This window comes from Schistocerca piceifrons, chromosome 2 (genome assembly GCF_021461385.2).
Source record: "Schistocerca piceifrons isolate TAMUIC-IGC-003096 chromosome 2, iqSchPice1.1, whole genome shotgun sequence".
Classification (NCBI taxonomy): domain Eukaryota; kingdom Metazoa; phylum Arthropoda; class Insecta; order Orthoptera; family Acrididae; genus Schistocerca; species Schistocerca piceifrons.
In genome coordinates this window covers 419,667,234-419,687,719 of record NC_060139.1, presented here as the reverse complement: position 1 = coordinate 419,687,719, position 20,486 = coordinate 419,667,234, and the positions used below count along the sequence as shown (strand labels likewise).

At 34.4% G+C, this 20,486-nt stretch overlaps 1 protein-coding gene across 2 annotated transcripts in view; it reads left to right on the top strand.

The window, feature by feature from the left end:
• Positions 1-20,486, top strand: part of LOC124778018 (zinc finger protein ubi-d4) — a 249,386-nt gene that overhangs the window by 199,841 nt on the left and 29,059 nt on the right. The gene's annotated exons all lie outside the window — the stretch shown is intronic.

Sequence of the window (20,486 nt, the reverse complement as noted above, 5' to 3'; positions counted from 1 at the left end):
TGATTTCATTTGAATGTAGAGTTTTATGCAGGTGGCAATAGCATCTGCAGAGACATAAATCTGAGGGAGCTGTTGTCAAGTAGAGCAAAGTGAAATTCTTATTGTTAATTAAAGAAGATTATTTATTGTGATACATGATGTTTTGTGAAATGTTGCCACATAGAAATATATATGCAGCTATAAAATTACTGTGTGGAAGCTACTATTTCCCACTTCAAACCGTTTACTGCAATTTGTGATTTTGATGATACTGGAAAGCTCTTGAGATTTTTACTAGAACAGCATAAGGGTAGTTACAAATCTCCGTAACAGTTGTTACTTCAAACAATCTGAAGTGACTTAACAAATATATATTGTTACCCTATGAGAAAAGTCAAATTCTGACTTCCTTTTAGGATATCTCAGGACAAAAGCAGTTCATATCTGATTATTGACACATCTTCAGGCCTTAGCGTAGATAGCTCAATTTGGTGTTTTAAGTTTAACATTCTTATTTCCGCTAACACGAAGAAACATATCTGACAGCAGAGATGCAATTATATTCATTGTAGATCAGGCTAAAATGCCTAAGTATCTGTGATAATAAACATGTGAATCTCACAAACAATATTCAGAAAATTTTCTTCTTGTTTATAGGGCTATAGTGCAATTTTTTAACAGTGCTGTTGGAGTTTAAATAATTATACATTTTAATATAAATATCTGAAGAGCTTATATTATCACTGAAACTTATTTATGATAAGAAAAGAATTTTCCAAATTTTGTAGTTTTGTTTTAAGTATTAGGAAAAAATCAACATTTTGTGTTAGAAAATATGGTATAAAAATACAAACAAAAGAGCTTCCATAAAAAAAATGTATGTGAAAGAAAAAAATTGTGAAAGTCAAGTGCAAAAGTTATTTATCAAGGACTTTTTTTTCCCCCACAACATTAAGACATTTATATCCTGTGACATTGCACATAGTGCAATTGGTTTCCAACAGAATAACAGGCAGAAATGGTTGCTTCTCTGGGTTTGTTGCTGTTTTTGGAAGTGATTTGAAAAAAGATTTTTCTTCTTTTTCTACATGCAGAAAGGTTATGTAGTTTAGATAACGTAAACGCTAATTCTCTGACTTAGTCAGTTCACAGTTGAGTTCTGTAGAAACAAGTGTGAAAAATATGCTTACATCCATAGAAGAAAAATATTCATTCATTTCTGTACTACAAATCAGCAGGACAGCACTCAGAATATCTCTTGTTATCATCCTAATGCGATTTTTTCTGAATTAAAGACCTGAAAAAGTTACAGAAATTGCAAATTTTCTATTTATAAGCATATGCATTTTTTTCCTAGAAAACTACATACACAGTAAGTAAATGGAAAAGATGTTTAATGAAGTGATCCCAACCTGCTTACAGCATTGTCATTATACAGCCATTTACAAACAATTTTAAGAGTTTGTTGAACAATTTAGAGTGTGTATTTTTTACAAAATGAATGAATCAAAATATAGATAAAGTCTCTATCTTCCATAAACAGCAAGTACAGTTTTATTCACCATGGAATTTCATGAGTATGCTGCAGTAATGGAATTTAATTTCAGTTTAGATCACTTTATCTTTTTTAATATCAAATTAGCTACTATTGCTTATAAAGTTGTTCCTTCAACTTGAAATATGTAAATTGTTAATGAATAACTGTATGCAGCAGTTACAGTTATTCATCATTAAGATTGGATTGTATTCTACATATGAGTGGAAAGAATGACTGGCATGTAAAAGTTTAGTTCTCTAATTCATTATGTCATATCGGTACGTATGTTTGATACACAAAAGTCTGTCATGATAATGGAGTAATTTGAAATTTTATATTGGAGGAGGTCAGGTATCATTTGTGTTACAATTGTCAAATTTTACTGTGTTGTTTGTGACTGCTGACTTACTATATAACCCAAAGTTCATATTGTAATAATGAATGGGAATAGACAAAGTTTTGAGTGATAAAACAGTTTGAAGAGATTAAGAATTTATTGTAGCTTTTGCTTTGATTATCAAAATTTTGATAGCTAAACATAGCAATTTTGCTATTCTAAAATAATTATTTGTAACTGTTGAGTCAATCACGTGGTGACCTTGAGGCATACATCATAAAGCAGAAGCCACTTTGATGTGGCAGTATGAGACTTGATACAGTAATTGTATTTGATCTGACATAGGAGGAACTCGTACAAAGTAAGGTGGGGGAAGAAAAGGCAATGTGAAGAAAAGAAACTTATTGCTACAAGACAGATGGACATCAAATAAATGTAGAAAGATGCACAACAGAAGACTTACGCAGTTAAGCAGAGAGAGAAGAAAAACTAACACTAAAAAAAGAAGACTGTGAGAAAAGGAGGAGAAGTGCATTAGGATACACAATGTCCTCTCAGGGTTTTCAGTTATTCTGAATACCTCTCCCTTGATAAGACATTCCTATATTATTCTTTCCATATCCTTACACCACATTTCTAGACAACCAGTACTTGACATACTACCAGTTTCAATCAGTTATAGAGTTTTCCGTGGTAAATCTATTCTGTGTTAACCATCACCTCCAAAACCTCACATAAAATGTGGTTCCTCATATCAAAAATGCAGTCAGCTTCATCTGTCATTTCTCTGTTGTATTCCCATCCTGCAGAATGAGCATCTATTCATAACTATGTATCTACTTGTACCAAATTACATTGAACATTTTCTCACTTAGCAACTGACATAATTGAAATAAATATTGTTGTTCTAAGTTTCCACAGCCATGCCATCGTAATCACATAATTTCCTTTTAGTGTACACTGACTGTTTATTAAATTTGTATTTCTTTCTTGTATGTGAATTTGTTCACTGAGACATCAGTGTCTTTAGTGCTCTTAAAACATTTTGTACAGTTGCGAAACACAACTGTTTTTACACTTAAATTATGCCAAGCTTCTCAGAAGACAAATTTTCCCTAGCTTCACTAGTCTTTCATGAACAGATTACTTTTTTCTGAGATTGTCAACCAGTGACAAAACAGGAAAGCATTAATCACATGTTACTGTACTGGCAGTAATGATGTTACTATTCCTGTGTGTGCTGCTTTTGTTCAGTTATTGAAAAGATGCCAAAAATTCCAGATTTACTAAATTAACTGTATTGACTTTCTGACCCCCCGCCGTCTCTCTCTCTCTCTCTCTCTCTCTCTCTCTCTCTCTCTCTCTCTCTCTCTCACACACACACACACACACACACACACACACACACTGCTGTTTCCAATCTCCAGAAACATAAATCAGCTGTTACAATATGTGCATTTCTGTAACCTAGTTAGAATGAATTTTAATACTCCTTTAATGGCTACCTTTGTCCTTTCTTCATTATGCATTCTTTTCCTTAGTCATTCACATCATTTTGCACTAACTATGAAATTCATAAACCTTTCACTACTCACTGTTCCTTTAAATGTAATTCGTCTATATTAATGAACTGCAGTGTTTAATGTCTTCCCTTGTTTTCGTCCATTTAGAACTCCATCATCTTTTTCAAGGTTTTTTTTCTCTTTTTTCTTTTCTCTCTTGCTCATATAGATTTGAGTTATTGTCAGAAAGTTTGATGAACTGTAAAGTTAATTTTAAAAAACCTTGCTTTTTAGTGTGTCTTATTCATAGTTTACCATTTCATTGCTGAAAAATAGTGGAGATGTGCTCTTTTGTATCATTGTTTTTGTTTTGTCACCTTTTGATAACTGTTTTCCTTTCTGTAGTATTAGTTCTTAGGCATATTGTACAATTCAAACTACAAATGAATATATAACTGAATTGAATGGGCACAGTACAAATATTACGAAAGTTCCTCATAATAAAATGTTGACTCACCATTATTAATTACCCACCACATCACTTCTTTATGATATTTGATTTTTACTATAAAAAAATAAGTATAATGGTACAAACATGTCTCTTTTCATATTGGTACTAAGAAAGTGATGTAGAAATGAAGTGTTTTTTTTTCCGTGTATGTTAATACTATTTGTTAAAAGAGTTAATTTTTGCAGCATATAATGTTTGTCTATTATTTATATGGCAGCAAATAGCTCATCGCCCATCCCCCCCCCCCCCCCCCCCGCCACATTTTTCCCCTAACCTTATATCCTGCTCTTCCTTTACCTACCCTTGCTAGTGCACTCTCTCTCATTGATATTTTTATCCTCATTTGCGTATGTCTTTTGAGATTGAATCAGGAGGCATATAATACACATTCCAAGATTTGTTAGGATTAGTGGTGTTACACTTGATATCTACTGTTTAGATCTTCCTTCTTCTCATCTTCTCTTTTGCACCACTATTCTTTTTGTAATCATATGCCATTCTTCTTCCTCCACTTCCGCTTCTTGTCCATTTATTTCACAACAGTTGGCATTGCCACTCTGATTATGCCAGTTTTTTTATGCTGTGATTATGCCATTACAGAATAAGATCTAATTCTTTGATTACTTTGAACCTTATATTAGGGGATAAAAGAGACAAAATATTTCAAGAATGCATAGTATACAAAATGAGAGAGAGATATGGTTATTATGTTAAGCTTTTAATGTTATAGAAAATGGACAATTGAAGTTGCTTATCTGTTTTCATAAGTAGTTGTTTAAGTAATCAGTTTTCTTAGATATTATATATCTGTAAAATTAGCCATTCAGTCCTGGTAAATGTTAGGTAGTGAAATATCTCAGCAATGAGCTCACATCTTGTTTCACTTGATACAATATCAATATATAACCAATCATGCAGAAAATTGTTGCTTGGATGTGCCTGTCATTCTATAGAGCTGCAGTGATATTTATCTGTAGCATAGAAGGGAAACTGTGCTCATTCCCTCGATTTTGTAGACCTACTCATATATTGGAGCTTAGAATTTGGCAGTTAATTTTATTTGGGGTAGAAGGGTAACATTGCCTTAATAATGTCTGAAGCAGGAGTCCATAGAACTAGTCAGGTAAGCTGACATACAAATTTCAAATTGCAGTTGTCACATCAGGGTATGAATTCCACATATCACGCTAATGTATGTAAATTGGTTTTATTGTGCCATGGTTCTTAGCGTTGATGTCCTTACTGTAAATTTAGTAGTATATGGACTTAGTAGAAGGTACTGAGAAAGTGCAGATGGAAGATCTATTAGTTGGCCTGCAAGTTTTGTTCATTAATTTACAATAGCTTGAGTGCTAGAGACCTCTCTATCAAGAGGAATGGTCACAAATTGCTGTACCAGCAACACAAACTATCATGATGATTGTTGTGCTGTGAGAAGTGTGTACTTGTAGCTTCATTCATTTCCTTTTTTCCCCCATCAGTGTAGATGGAAACTAGCTTACCTACAGATACTGAGCTTGTCATTCCCACTTGGGCTTCATCATTTTATGTAACAAATATTTTATAGATTGTGTTCCAAAATTTAGTAATTTTTATTGATTAAAATGCCATTAGTAAGAGACATTTTATATAAAATATGAAGATACATCACAAACATCTCCATAATTACATGTGACTTTTTAAGTGACTGTAATTAAATTCCAAATATATTCACACATTTTTTATGGCACTGATTGGAAATTAAACCTAGATATGACATGTCATTATATGCCACAACTGCTGTTGGCTTTGACATCTCTCGATGTAATTTGCTTACAACCTTTACTGTGGGCTTTGTTATTTGTGCGCAAGATACAAATGTTTGTCATATCTTTCCATAGAAATGTTGTTCCTTTCCCCTGCTGAAAGGCAGCAATTTCCCTCTTGTGCTTCATATTACAACATGATAGAGGCATGTCTCTTCCAGATAGCATCACAAGTATGCAAATATCAGACCTGTGAGAAATAGGTAGATCAGTTAGTCGAGGAGAGAAGCGTAGCAATCAGCAATGGCCAAACCCTTTGTTCAGAACTGAATTTACAACTGCCATTACAATCTGAATTAATGGAGGCCCGTCTTTGTATGTTTCGTCAAATTTGGTTCGCTTCCATGTGTATATTATGAGAGATCACATACTCCTGCTTCATGACTTCAAAGCTTGAATGTTTTGATTCTAAACCTTACTCTTTTCACTGGTACATACTTCGCTCACTCTTCAACCAATAACACAAAACAATAATAAACAAAGTTCAGATTGTTTCAAGTGTTGTTGCTAACATACTCTAGTTCTTGGTGTTATGTTAAGTGATTACTTTTGTTGATAGCCTTTTTATTGTTTCATTTCTTCTTTTACCTTTTGTTCTGCTTTTCTGCAGCCTTCAATTTCTTTTGCTGCCACTGGACTCTTACAAAGTTTAGCTATCATTTTCAGTATGTCATTGTCTGTCTGCTTATTATGGCCATGTGGTGATGGTAGGTCCGTGGTGGAATATAAATAATGAAGGATTTAAAAGTGATAACTCAACTTGTAGTTTGAGGTGTTGAGTAGTAAATAGGCGACACAAAAACAAAACTGAAAATGTTATGAAACTTTTGGCAATTGTCCTCCTGCTGACCTAACTTGTACAGAAAACACATATCCACAGACAGCCTTCATGGGTACATTGCCCCAGCCAACTACATTGTACTTGCAGTGCAGCTCAAGTTGATGAGAAATAAGTATGTTGACCACCACTTATCAGCAAGAAAGTGCCAAACTATTTTAATTCTTTTAAAATTACTGTTTATGTCCGTTTCTTGTCAATTCTTAGTCTCTTTATAATTTCATGTTGCAAAAGTGTTTGCAATGCTCTACCATGTACATATCTTAAAAATATTTTTAACTATCTTTTTCAGTCTTGTATTACCTATTTCTGATCTTTGTGCCTTTTTTCTCCACCCACTGGGAAAGAATTTTTAGTAGCTTTTATCAGTCTTCATAGTTAAGTCTTTGAGGGAGCAAAGGATCTCCTTTAATGATAATTCGTCTCAAACAACATTCTAGACTGTTAGGCCACAAGTTATTTTCACTTAATCTAAATTCTTAAAATGATGCAGAATATTAGTGCAGCATCATCATGCCATTCAGATGACAGCATATTTATTCCAAGAGCACAGAGTTGTTCTATTGTAATGTATATCTTAAAACTTGTTGGTTACAATAGTCAAAGGATTCGAGTAGTTTACAATCTGTCCCTATCAGAAATTTAATATACACAGCATATTTATAATAAACCACTCGTGAAGGCATTTTTCACAAAAACATTAAGAAAACAAAATAATAGGAAATATATACTCAGAAAAAAATATTTTTGCTTACTTCTTTATATGATAAGTTTTCTCTGATATTCACCTATGTTAGATATCTTTTGTGCTAGTTCCATAAGGGAGTCCATAGTTCATTTGTGTTGTTAATATAGCAGAATCCAAGGAGGGTCAACCTCATAGGTGATATTACAGTATTAGAATTGCCCATTTTTCAAACCTCGAGGAACAATGACTAATCTGAATTATGCATTACAGATTTGTTTGTAGATGTATTGTTAAAATTTTATATAAATAATGTGATATTACTTCCAAAGCGTGTTGATATGATAATTTTTGTCTTATTTATTTATTAGTTTGCATTTTTATCAAACAGTGTATTTAAATATGTTGTTTTTACTGAAAATATTTCATGTTAACATTGTTGTATTTGCACTTCTTTAATCATCTCTCTCATTAAAACATGTACGTACCTATGTGAGTGGCATTCTCACTATGTTCTTCAAATTATTAGATAATTCTAATTTAAGTATGAAACTTAGACATTAAAAAGCTTAAACCAGAATGCTTTTCACCATGATTTTATAGTGTTTGTGATACACAATTTTCTCATTGTACTAAATATGTTTTCATGCTATGTATAACACTCCAACCACCACAGCTGTCAATACCCCCAAAGTTGCTTTGAAATTCTTATCTTTATTGAATGGGTTTATAAACATGCTGACACTGTCAAGTGATCCGTAGGTAGGAAATGCACTTGATAAAAGTATCGGAGAATCCTGTATTCAATAAACAATTGCTGAATTTTGAAATTAGTTATGAGAGTGGCAGACTTATGTTTGGCCTTGTCTGCATTAGGTACATAGAGAACACAAGATTATGTGTGATGTACACATTATGAATAAATGCAGTTGGCAGTTGATTGTGCAGTTGTTTTTATTATTGTTAGGTATTTCAAGTAATGAAGTTCAGAACTTTATAATTTTTGTTGTTGGTAACCAAAGTGTTTGGGAAGTACATCTTCCAAACTTAGTAGTGTTCACAAAAAAGGAACAATGATGAAAAGAAATAGTTTTGCTTGTTATATTATAGTGTTGCATGGTGTTATAAAATTATTTTCACATAGTCTGCATGTTTTACCTGTGTTCCACTTTTACTGTTTGTATGACTGCCATTTGAATGCTTATAATATTTCAAACTTTTGTCTGAGAGCTATATGGTTAAAACACGTGCCTTTTCAATCAGAAGTAATAATTGTAATACATTACCATATATTTTACTTTATATATACACAGATTTATTGAGATTTAATGTGTAGACCATTTGATTCTTAAGCTATCCAGGGAGGGAAATAACGGTATTTTTTCTTACTTATAAAATTTTTAAACTGTTTATGTTATTAACACAGATGATTAGCCTTTGTGGAAGTAATGGAAAAAACACCAAAACATTCAACATGTTTATTAATGCACTTCGTTAGTCTCATTAGAACTATCAACTTTGTCAATCTTAATAACTTTTGAGTGGCAGTCTTTACATTTCATCATTTTTCCTTTTTTTGGTTTGTAAGTTTTTTATATTTATGTATGAAAATCCTTACAGTATTGCAGGAAAAATTCTGGAACACCAAAACTTGTGGAACAACAAACAAGAGCTTAAGAACTTAGTTCCTAAATTTTGTGTGGCTGTGGGTGTGTGGCTGGATGTGTGCATGAAAATTAAGAAAGAGCAGTATGAATGAACACCATGCAGCTGTTGCTACAGAATATTCATTTATATTTTCTGTCTCTGAATTGTTTAATTTTGAAAAAAATGATAACTATGGAAAAGAACTTGTATATAAATAAGTAGCAGATACTTCTGACATTTGAACAACATTTTGTTTTAAATATATGATTGCCGTTTTACATTAAAAAGTATCGGACATATTTTGTCAAAATATAAATAAAAATTTAATGTTCTGTAGTAGTTACAGCTTATATTTGCTGTTAAGTATTAGTAGTAAATGAAATACTCACTTGTGATAGTTTGTAATGTGCATTACTTTCCAGCACTATGTTATTCAAAATAAATTGTTAGTTGTTGCTCTCATCTTATTCTGACTTTTGCTGTTAGAAGATCTATTATTTTGTAAAAAAATGTTTATATTCTGCAATGTATAATATATTGAAAACTTCTTTTTTGATGTTTCTTAAATTACTTAAAATGTTGTCATTGTAAATTCATGTTGCACATACGTTATGAGTTATTCTCAGAATCAGGCACTTACTGCTTCTCATTGATTTCATTAAACTACTATGTAACTGGTAATGCAATCCACTGGAATCATACAGTAGTCATGTGTAATACAGACTTGCAGTCCAGCTTTGTAGAATGGTGAATTGATTTATGTCCTCACTGTATTTCTCTGGCTGTCACTGCATATGATTTAAAGATTGATATTTTGTATTGTATTTCTGTCTGTACTTGTGTTCTGTAAAATAATTTTGCTCATTCTGCAGTTTGGTAATGAACAGTACATTTGTCCTTCATTCCCTTGAAAAAAATAACAATAAATACACTTTTAGTCAAACAAATATGTGAATATTAATTTTCCTATTCTTAAAAGTGTGCCGAGGACCTGTGAAGTGGCACGTGTGCTGTTCTTTGTTGTTTTTCTCATTTTATGTATGGACACAGGCACATTCAGTAATTCTGACAGTCAGAGAACATTCAGTGCTAGCAAGTGTGAAAATTCACCGTTCTTCGGCACAGTATGATTCCTTATTGCATTTTCCCCCTTTAATGTGACTTTCAGCAGGTAGGTGTTAATTCACCAAAGTTTTGCTGGTATCTTATTTTTTTTAAGTTAAATAATAATCAGATAAATTTCAGTCAGTTCTTTGACCACTTGGACATCTATACTCAAGACCCCATTGCAGACCTTATACACACAAACTGGAATAAAATATTTCTGTCACATATTCACATAACTCATGATCATCCAAGACGATAGAAATCAAACAAATATTGGCAACGAAAAGCGAAAGATCCAAAAAATTTTGTTTCTCACACACACACACACACACACACACACACACACACACACACACACTGTTCTAGGGTGTGGGAAATGAATTAATTGAATGTGTAGCATGTAGTATTCATAACAAAATATTATTGATTTCAAATGATTGAATACTTTTTATTATTTGTTAGGTCAGGTATCAGATGCCTCTGTTGATACAGTAAAATGCTTTAGAAACGGATTCACATGATTTGGCAAAATTGATAGTACACATAGTAATTAATGTTACTGAAGAATGTGCAAACAAAATAGATATTCAGCACTGTGATTTTTTTATCGTAACAAAGTCATCTGTTAACTAAATACTGATTACCGTAATAGTTCAAGGAACTATCAAATTTAGATTGTCAGATAAGCTGATCTGTTTGAAAAGAAATTGGAACTTGATTTAAAAGTTAATGTTCACTGGGGATTTTCCCCCTTCTTCTCACATTATTTTCCAGACATTAGCTGCAAAATCCAGCAACATCTTTATAATATGAATGTTCATTTTATTGATATAACCACATAGCTTTCTATGGCTGATGTCAGTTACTTTAAAATTCTGCTGAGAGAGGTGTTGTGTCACAATATGAAATTTTTAAATGGCAAAGTAAGTAATGTTTAGGTTCTATGGCAGCAGCTCTCCTTGAGACCTAGAGTACACCCAGAGAAAGCATACTGCAATAAAATTTTTATTATTTTAGTATTCTGGTCTTTCATGTTGCTACATAGCAATAGACCCAAAAGGAATGTGAAGAAAATTTATTGCATTATTCTCTTAGAATATGTTGGATGAAATGCGAACTCCAATCATATGCAGCTTAGAAATCAAAAGATGAAGCTGTTCGGTTTTAAACCCTCCAATTTTCCTTGTAATTGAGTTAAGTGTTGCTGTTGTAAATTGTTTCATTCATAGGTTATTGAAGCCAGGCTACACATTTTTGTGGCACAGATAATTATCTGTTGTTCTGTGTGTTGAACTTGTAATATTATTAGACTCGTTGCTTTAGCAAAATAACTGTGGATTCCTTGTTTAATTCAAAACTTGGCTATCTGTCTAATATTATTATCTGTATGAGTACAGCCAAAATTATATACAATCCTGGTTCCTTAACAGATTTAGAAGTATATCAACAGTAGAATTTCCATAATGGTTACAAAGGCAGATCACAACCCACATTCAAGTGATGAACAAAAAGGCAGACAAATTTACAAAAAGCTGAAATATTTGTAAAGCTATTAAATCAAAGTGTTTCTTTATAACTGAATAAAAAACCACGCTCAAATGTCTGAATTGAAAGAGTATCTCCCACGTAAAGTAGGAATCTGGTCAAGTCCCCATACATCTTTAGTATGCCACAAATATTTAGCACAGTAGTTACCGTGTTTACTCGAATCTAAGCCGCACCTGAAAAATGAGACTCGAAATCAAGGGAAAAAAAAATTCCCGAATCTAAGCCGCACCTGAAATTTGAGACTCGAAATTCAAGGGGAGAGGAAAGTCTTAGACCGCACCTCCAAATCGAAACAAAGTTGGTCCATTGTAACATGAGACACAATTTAGGTCGAATGGATGAAGATACAGCTACAGTAGTTTGGTTCGAGTCATAATCTTAACAGTTAAGCATTACCAAGTAGCCATTGCTGTGTGTCAGGCACTCCATCTGTATTTATATGGGTACCCTTCCCTTTTAAGGTGCTTCATCTGGTTTGAATCAATTGCTTATTTTGCTTTGATCTGATAAGTGCCGATCTCTTTGTTATAGGTGTTTACGTCACTCTAACGTAAGCTGAAAATGCATTATTGTACTGTCATGCATTGTTTGTCGCATTCTGATAATTAGTGTTTACGACCTGTCGCCGCTCGCGGCATGGCTTGCTTTTGTGCGTGCTACCGCCGCTTACAATAAAAAAAAAGTGAGGAATTGTCTCATAAGCAAAACAATGGCAAGAGACTGCTATTTGTTGTTACTTACTGGGTTGCTTTCTTTGATAATGATCAACAAGAACCAAATAATAGACTGCATATGATAGATGTTCTGAACAAGAGTTTAGCGAAAATTTTTCTCCATTTGAAAATCTTTGCAGACGCCTATTTAGTACATTACATTCTGCACAGGAATTAGTCATCTTAGATTTAAAAATCTCGTCAGTTGCCGTGCTTCATTTCTGACTGTATCACTATTCAGCTTAAGAACAATATGAATATAAACATGACGTGACATGTATATTCTGCTGTGTTTGCTTTTGTATCACTCTTAGTTTTTAGGCAGACAGGATTTAAATGAGCTAGCAGCAAACACGAAAGAATACAGGGCATAATGTTTACATTCTTCTACCTTTTCTTTAATTTATTTACTGACACAGAGGTTTTGGCGCCAGTATTTATCTTTGTGCCTGCAAAGTATGCCTGTGTAGCCGTACAAATATTCAACAGCAGAAGTTAGTTGTGGTGGCACCTACCAACATTTTTCAGAACTTCCACTTACTTTGCACTTGATTCTAAGCTGCAGGCGGTTTTTTGGATTACAAATACCAGAAAAAGTGTGCAGCTTAGATTCAAGTAAATACGGTACATGGCTAGTGCAAAAGAAATTCCAGTATTTATCAATGTACCTTTTTTTTTGTTGGCAATGTACACTTCTTTCATCAATATTTGTATTTTATGATATAGATTCTAAAACAGCAGTTCCAAAGTTTTCTCAGTAGGTTCTTGGTTTCTCACCTCTTCTCATTGCAACATGCCTCTTACCAGCTGCTGGTGTAGTATTTGCTGTCTTCTAGCTGATACGGAAACTTGCAAACAAGGCAGGTTCGACCCTACAGTCTATGTTACCAATTAAGTAATTTTTGTTTCATTTTCCCCACAGTTAAAGCAGAACAGTTGTGACAAATAATTTTCACTCAACTTCATTCAGTTTTCAAAATAACTTCATTGTCAACATGTGCATGTTTTGTATTTAATGTTCTGATGTGGTGCTTCTTGTTCTAATAGTATCATAGATATCACAATGTTGTGAAAAGCCGTGTCTCACTTAAAAATGTGTCTTGCACACTAAACTGTTTCTTTAGCGTGTTGTTGTTGTGGTCTTCAGTCCTGAGACTGGTTTGTTGCAGCTCTCCATGCTACCCTATCCTGTGCAAGTTTCTTCATCTCCCAGTACCTACTGCAACCTACATCCTTCTGAATCTGCTTAGTGTATTCATCTCTTGGTCTCCCTCTACGATTTTTACCCTCCACGCTGCCCTCCAATGCTAAATTTGTGATCCCTTGATGCCTCAGAACATGTCCTACTAACCGGTCCCTTCTTCTCGTCAAGTTGTGCCACAAACTCCTCTTCTCCCCAATTCTATTCAATACCTCCTCATTAGTTATGTGATCTACCCATCTAATCTTCAGCATTCTTCTGTAGCACCACATTTTGGAAGCTTCTATTCTCTTCCTGTCCAAACTATTTATTGTCCCTGTTTCACTTCCATACATGGCTACACACCATACAAATACTTTCAGAAACGACTTCCTGACATTTAAATCTATACTCGATTTAACAAATTTATCTTCTTCAGAAACGCTTTCCTTGCCATTGCCAGTCTACATTTTATATCTTCTCTACTTCGACCATCATCAGTTATTTTGCTCCCCAAATAGCAAAACTCCTTTACTACTTTAAGTGTCTCACTTCCTAATCTAATTCCCTCAGCATCACCCGACTTAATTCGACTACATTCCATTATCCTCATTTTGCTTTTGTTGATGTTCATCTTATATCCTTTCAAGACACTATACATTCCGTTCAACTGCTCTTCCAAGTCCTTTGCTGTCTCTGACAGAATTACAATGTCATCAGCGAACCTCAAAGTTTTTATTTCTTCTCCGTGGATTTTAATACCTACTCCAAATTTTTCTTTTGTTTCCTTTACTGCTTGCTCAATATACAGATTGAATAACATTGGGGAGAGGCTACAACCTTATCTCACTCCCTTCCCAACCACTGCTTCCCTTTCATGTACCTCGATTCTTATAACTGCCACCTGGTTTCTGTACAAATTGTAAATAGCCTTTCGCTCCCTGTATTTTACCCCTGCCATCTTTAGAATTTGGAAGAGAGTATTCCAGTCAACATTGTCAAAAGCTTTCTCTAAGTCTACAAATGCTAGAAACGTAGGTTTGCCTTTCCTTAATCTTTCTTCTAAGATAAGTCGTAAGGTCATTATTGCCTCACGTGTTCCAATATTTGTACGGAATTCAAACTGATCTTCCCCGATGTCGGCTTCTACCAGTTCTTCCATTCGTCTGTAAAGAATTCGTGTTAGTCTTTTGCAGCTGTGACTTATTAAACTGATAGTTCGGTAATTTTCACATCTGTCAACACCTGCTTTCTTTGGGATTGGAATTATTATATTCTTCTTGAAGTCTGAGGGTACTTCACCTGTCTCATACATCTTGCTCACCGGATGGTAGAGTTTCGTCAGGACTGACTCTCCCAAGGCTGTCAGTAGTTCTAATGGAATGTTGTCTACTCCCGGTGCCTTGTTTCGACTCAGGTCTTTCAGTGCTCTGTCAAACTCTTCACGCAGTATCATATCTCCCATTTTATCTTCATCTACATTCTCTTCCATTTCTATAATACAGTCCTCAAGTACATCGCCCTTGTATAGACCCTCTATATACTCCTTCCATCTTTCTGCTTTCCCTTCTTTGGTTAGAACTGGGTTTCCATCTGAGCTCTTGATATTCATACAAGTGGTTCTCTTTTCTCCAAAAGTCTCTGTAATTTTCCTGCAGGCAGTATCTATCTTACCCCTAGTGAGATAAGACTATACGTCCTTACATTTGTCCTCTAGCCATCCCTGCTTAGCCATTTTGCACTTTCTGTCAATCTCATTTTTGAGAAGTTTGTATTCCTTTTTGCCTGCTTCATTTACTGCATTTTTATATTTTCTCCTTTCATCAATTAAATTCAATATTTCTTCTGTTACCCAAGGATTTCTACTAGCCCTCGTCTTTTTACCTACTTGATCCTCTGCTGTCTTCACTACTTCATCCCTCAGAGCTACCCATTCTTCTTCTACTGTACTTCTTTCCCCCACTGCTGCCAGTTGTTCCCTTATGCTCTCCCTGAAACTCTGTACGACCTCTGGTTTAGTCAGTTTATCCAGGTCCCATCCCCTTAAATTCCCACCTTTTTGCAGTTTCTTCAATTTTAATCTGCAGTTCATAACCAATAGATTGTGGTCAGAGTCCACGTCTGCCCCTGGAAATGTCTTACAATTTAAAACCTGGTTCCTAAATCTCTGTCGTACCATTATATAATCTATCTGATACCTTTTAGTATCTCCGGGGGTTCTTCCATGTATACAACCTTCTTTTATGATTCTTGAACCAAGTGTTAGCTATGATTAAGTTATGCTCTGTGCAAAATTCTAACAGACGGCTTCCTCTTTCATTTCTTAGCCTCAATCCATATTCACCTACTATGTTTCCTACTTTAGCATATATAGCAGTTTATTTGAAGATCATTTTTTCAGTCACATGCATTCCACAGCATTTCTTTTTTCAATAGAAATTTAATGCGTAATAATATTCACAATTTCCAGTTACTTTTGTTAAGATGTGTATCATTTCTCTTTTCTATCTCAGAAATTTGTTCATATTTTATGTGTGAATTGTATTGATTGTTGCTAAGGAGGAAAATCGCATTCAACAGTCATCAGTAGTGAAGTCATTTTTATTAATATCAGTCTTCTGTTCACAGTATACCATGACTATGAAAGAGTGTTGAGAAATGTAGTATATTTAATAATATTTCTAGTGCAATGCCACTACATCTGTTTGCACTGAGCTAGGTTAGGCACTGGTAAGACATTGGACTGAATGAACGGTGGTTCAAATCCTTTGGATTGAATGAACGGTGGTTCAAATCCCTATTTTTAGCCAAATCTTCACCCTATGTACTATTTTTCTTTCTTCTTTTCTTTTGTTTCTCCTACCTACTTCAGTTACATATGTGTTTGCCTCAGACTGAAAAACTGTTCTACTTCCATGGTTGTACTGTTAACATCTTCCATTTGCGAATTTCATCCCATCGTTAGATTTGCTCCATGCCTAACCTTTTTAGTTTCTCTTGGTTTGAAGACCCTGACTGACTTTCCCATCTTCTTTTAAAACATTTCCATTTTTTTGTATTTCTTTTTTTAGCATCTTCTAACTTATATTTAGGATCATTTCTGTTTGTTACTCATCCTTTTCAGGAAAGTAGCATCAACTAGTCTGTATTGTGTTATGTGTGTGAATTCGTCTTTCAATCTTCGTTATGTAGAACACTGTGGCTCAAGTTTAGAAGAACAGAAAGCCAAAAACAAAGCATAGGGCTATAGGTAAAGAGATACTAAATAAAACACATTTGTTTGTCAAAAGTCTAATGTGTGAAGTTTTCAAAAACTGCTGTAGCAGAATATTGTTTACAGATCTTTTGCAAAACCCAAAGAAATTGTGGTGATCGATAAATGCTGTTAATAGCACCAGAGTCAGTATCCAGACACTCATAGACGAGACAGGAATTGAAATTGAGGTTAGCAAAGCAGTATCGGAAACCCTGAGCTCAGTTTTCGGATGTTCCTTTACAAAGGAAAACCCAAGAGTATTGCTCCTACTTAATTCTCAACACTGCAAAGATTTGTTTCAAAGGCATTGAGAAACATGTCCAGAAATGTAAAATATTGCACATTTTCATGAAACAATAAATGTAGTATCCTATGACTACATTATCAGTGAGTCACAATTGGTATTTGTTAACTCACACAAATACCCATGTGTAATGGCTTGCAGGAATATCAAATAGAAAGATCATAAGCTCAAACATAGCTACAGCAGGAGTAATAGCAGCTCATTTGTAGAATAGTAGGATGTGCAGTGCGTCTGCAGAGCAGATTAGGTACAAAACACCTTTGAGACTCATCCTAGAATATTGATCAAGTGCATGGGACTTGGACCACAAAGGTCTAATGGGGGATACTGAACATATATAAAGAAGGGCAGTACAAATAATCACAGGTTTGTTTGCCCCTTGGAAGACCATCACAGAGATGCTGAAAAACTGATCTGGCAGGTGCTTGAAGTTAAACGCAAAACATCTCATGAAAGGATACTTATAAAGATTGAAGAACCAGTTTTCCAAGTTATGAGTCTAGGCATATACTGCAGTCCCTGTGCACATAGTCCCACAGAGACCACAAAGGCAAGATTTGACTAATTATAGTGTACACAGGAGCATGTGAATAATCATTCTTCTTGTGCTTCATACATAAATGGAATGGAAGGAGCCCCAATAACTGGTACAGTGGAAAGTCCCCTCTACCATGCACTTCACAGTGGTTTGCACAGTATGGCCATAGATATTACCAGCTTTTCTGTCAGTTTGTCGATATCTGTGACTAAAACTATTCAATATGGAAGTAGTTCAGAAGGATTTGCCTCATAGTTACAGGTAATCAAGTGTCTACATAAGTGTATGTGAACATGCTGAGGATTTGTAGAAAACAACAAGTGTTTCCATAGGATTTTTATGGTGTAAACACTGTAACACCAGTAAAATTCTGGTTGTGTTGAACAAGAAAGTTTTAGTGCTGATGGTAAATGAATTGTAGAATATACTTGAGGAAAAACTGAAGAAGATTGGAAGAAAATTAAAATGAGAGTGAGAAAGATCACATCTCCAAAATAAATTACCAGAACACACAACAAAGACAAGTATATATGTGTTCCTCTTATGTCAGCAGGCAACTGTGACCGAGTTAATTGGTTAGCGTCTCAACACACCAAGTACTATTTCAGGTTAATAAAAGTACTTGAAATTTTTGATGTAAACATTAGCCACAAGACATTAGGGAATGTAAAGTATTATAGTGTTAGGGCTACATCTCTCCTCCTCATAGTACAGTACAATATGTGACATAGTGTACCACTATCATTTTCCCCTTTCTAGTTCCATTCAGAAAAATGCATGAGAAGATGAGTATAATTGCACCTTTATATAGTGCAGGAATTTCAGTATATTTGCTTATGTTCTTTTTGCAACAGATGCTGATTATCTGCAGGTTTTCCCAAATTTTTCACTAATTTTCTATCAGTGTGACTCATTTATGAACAGCCTCAAAGAGCAACTGATATCAGATAGATGGTCATGTATAAAGTGAGTTATAATGGTCCTATCACATTTCATTGTAATACACAAAGTGCTGCTTTTGCTTCTGCTTACACCTCACTTTTGAGACTCAAATATTCTGTAAACATGTATTGTGCTTTCAAATTGCCAGTACAGGACCGTGTTGGCGACTTCCATGGCTTCTGAATCTCATGATTACAAATAGTAAACTGGAGTTTCACATTGTCAGTGCTTGTGAAATATATGTTGATTTGCAGTGAATTGGTTAGTCACCTAAAAAGAATTGTGCCTGCAATTCTATGGTAACAGCACAGGTTTGAGCACTGTTTTTCTTTAGTCCAGTTACCACTAGAGTGGTGTGTTTACTATGTGTGTAATTATAAAATTAGTTTCAAAACTGGGTTTTAAGTAATGTTTGAGAATGTTTCTGTGGAAGACAGTGATCTGGCAAAATGTACTTTAAAAATGAACACAAACGATCTCAACTGCAAAAGACATTTATTTTGTGGTAACCGGTTTTGGTCAGGCAGTGGTGGAAAATGGAGCGGATGTCAACTGCTTGTTTGTGGAGTTCACTGCATACCATCATGGTAGCAAAATTTTCTTTGTACAGTTCAGGTTTTCAACCTTTCTGGTAACAATAATACTTGTGCTAAAGCAAACTGACAGTCCACCCTTCCCCCAGCATCTCTTAGCTAACACCTCACACTAGAGCTCTAAGAGTGTTTTTGCAGCATATAATTTTTCTTCTCAAGTAGCTCAGATGACATCAGTTTGAAATCCAATACATTTCAGAATTTTTAATTTGGGTTTTCTGTGGCATTTCATTTGAAAAATGGCATCCTGGTGAAAACTGCTGTGAGAATAGCGGCCTTATTTTTTACCATTTTCCGGACATTGTGTGACAAAAATCTGACATTATAATAAAAAGGATAGTTGCTACATACCATACAGCAGAGATGCTGAGTCACAGAAAGTCTTCTGCGCCTTATCATCTCCGCTATACGCTCAATAGCAACTATCCTTTTCGTTATATTGTTACATTCCGTCCTGGATTTTCCAGTTTTTGATAAATTTGATATTTATTTTCTGTTAGATTTTCTATTAATGTTACTGCTCACTTTAAAAAATCTGATACCAAAATTCTGCTATCTTGCTTCTTTTTCCAAATAATCATCATAAAGAATTAAGAATTTTTCCGTCCTACCATAGTTATCTTACCCTGTAATACAATCAGAATCCTTAGGTTTGCGTGAATTTATAACTGTGTGAAAATTTGTGCAAAATCCACTCTATTTGTATAGGATTTCTCTCATTATTATTTCAGAATTTATATTGTAGAGCAGCAACGGAAAAAATACGCCACTTTCATTCAGTTCTTTATTACAGCTTTTTCTTAAATTTATCTGTATAATTGAACAATAGGTGAAGGGCCAATGCATATGTTTTTTGTTGTGTATCTGTAATATTTTATTTATATGGGGTACCTCAGTCATGAATTTATTGAAAGTGAGAGACATAGTTACACCTCCTCTGTTTTCTTGCTGGCTTTCCAAGTTTCTTATTTTCTGTGTTTTACACAAGGGACAAATTTCAGCCCTACAGGATGGGTGTGCGTAGTCAGTATGAATGTGTGCACAAGAAGTTTTAGCAATGTGTTAACATCATGCAGAGGGGACTTTTACTGTATTGAAGTAACTTTCTTTTCTAATGATATATATAAATACTTCCTCGAGTATGCTCTCACTTTGAAAGCAACAATTTCTGTTAGTTATAAGCTGAAACATTGCAGTCTGTGTTCCCATGTGCCATGGTGGACATATGGAGCTATTATGTGAGTATTCCTCCATACCATCGATGTTTCAGGTACCTACAACACTTGAGAATGGCCTGGAAGGCTAATCGTATGAAATGCAGTAAATAAAAACACATGCAAATCAAGCAGTAACAGATGAGATGAAACCATGTAACTTGTGTAATATTTGTTGGTATCTGTACTTTTCACCAATTCATTTGTTTGTTGTAGTGAATATTATCAAAGGACTTTAATACTCCTTAAA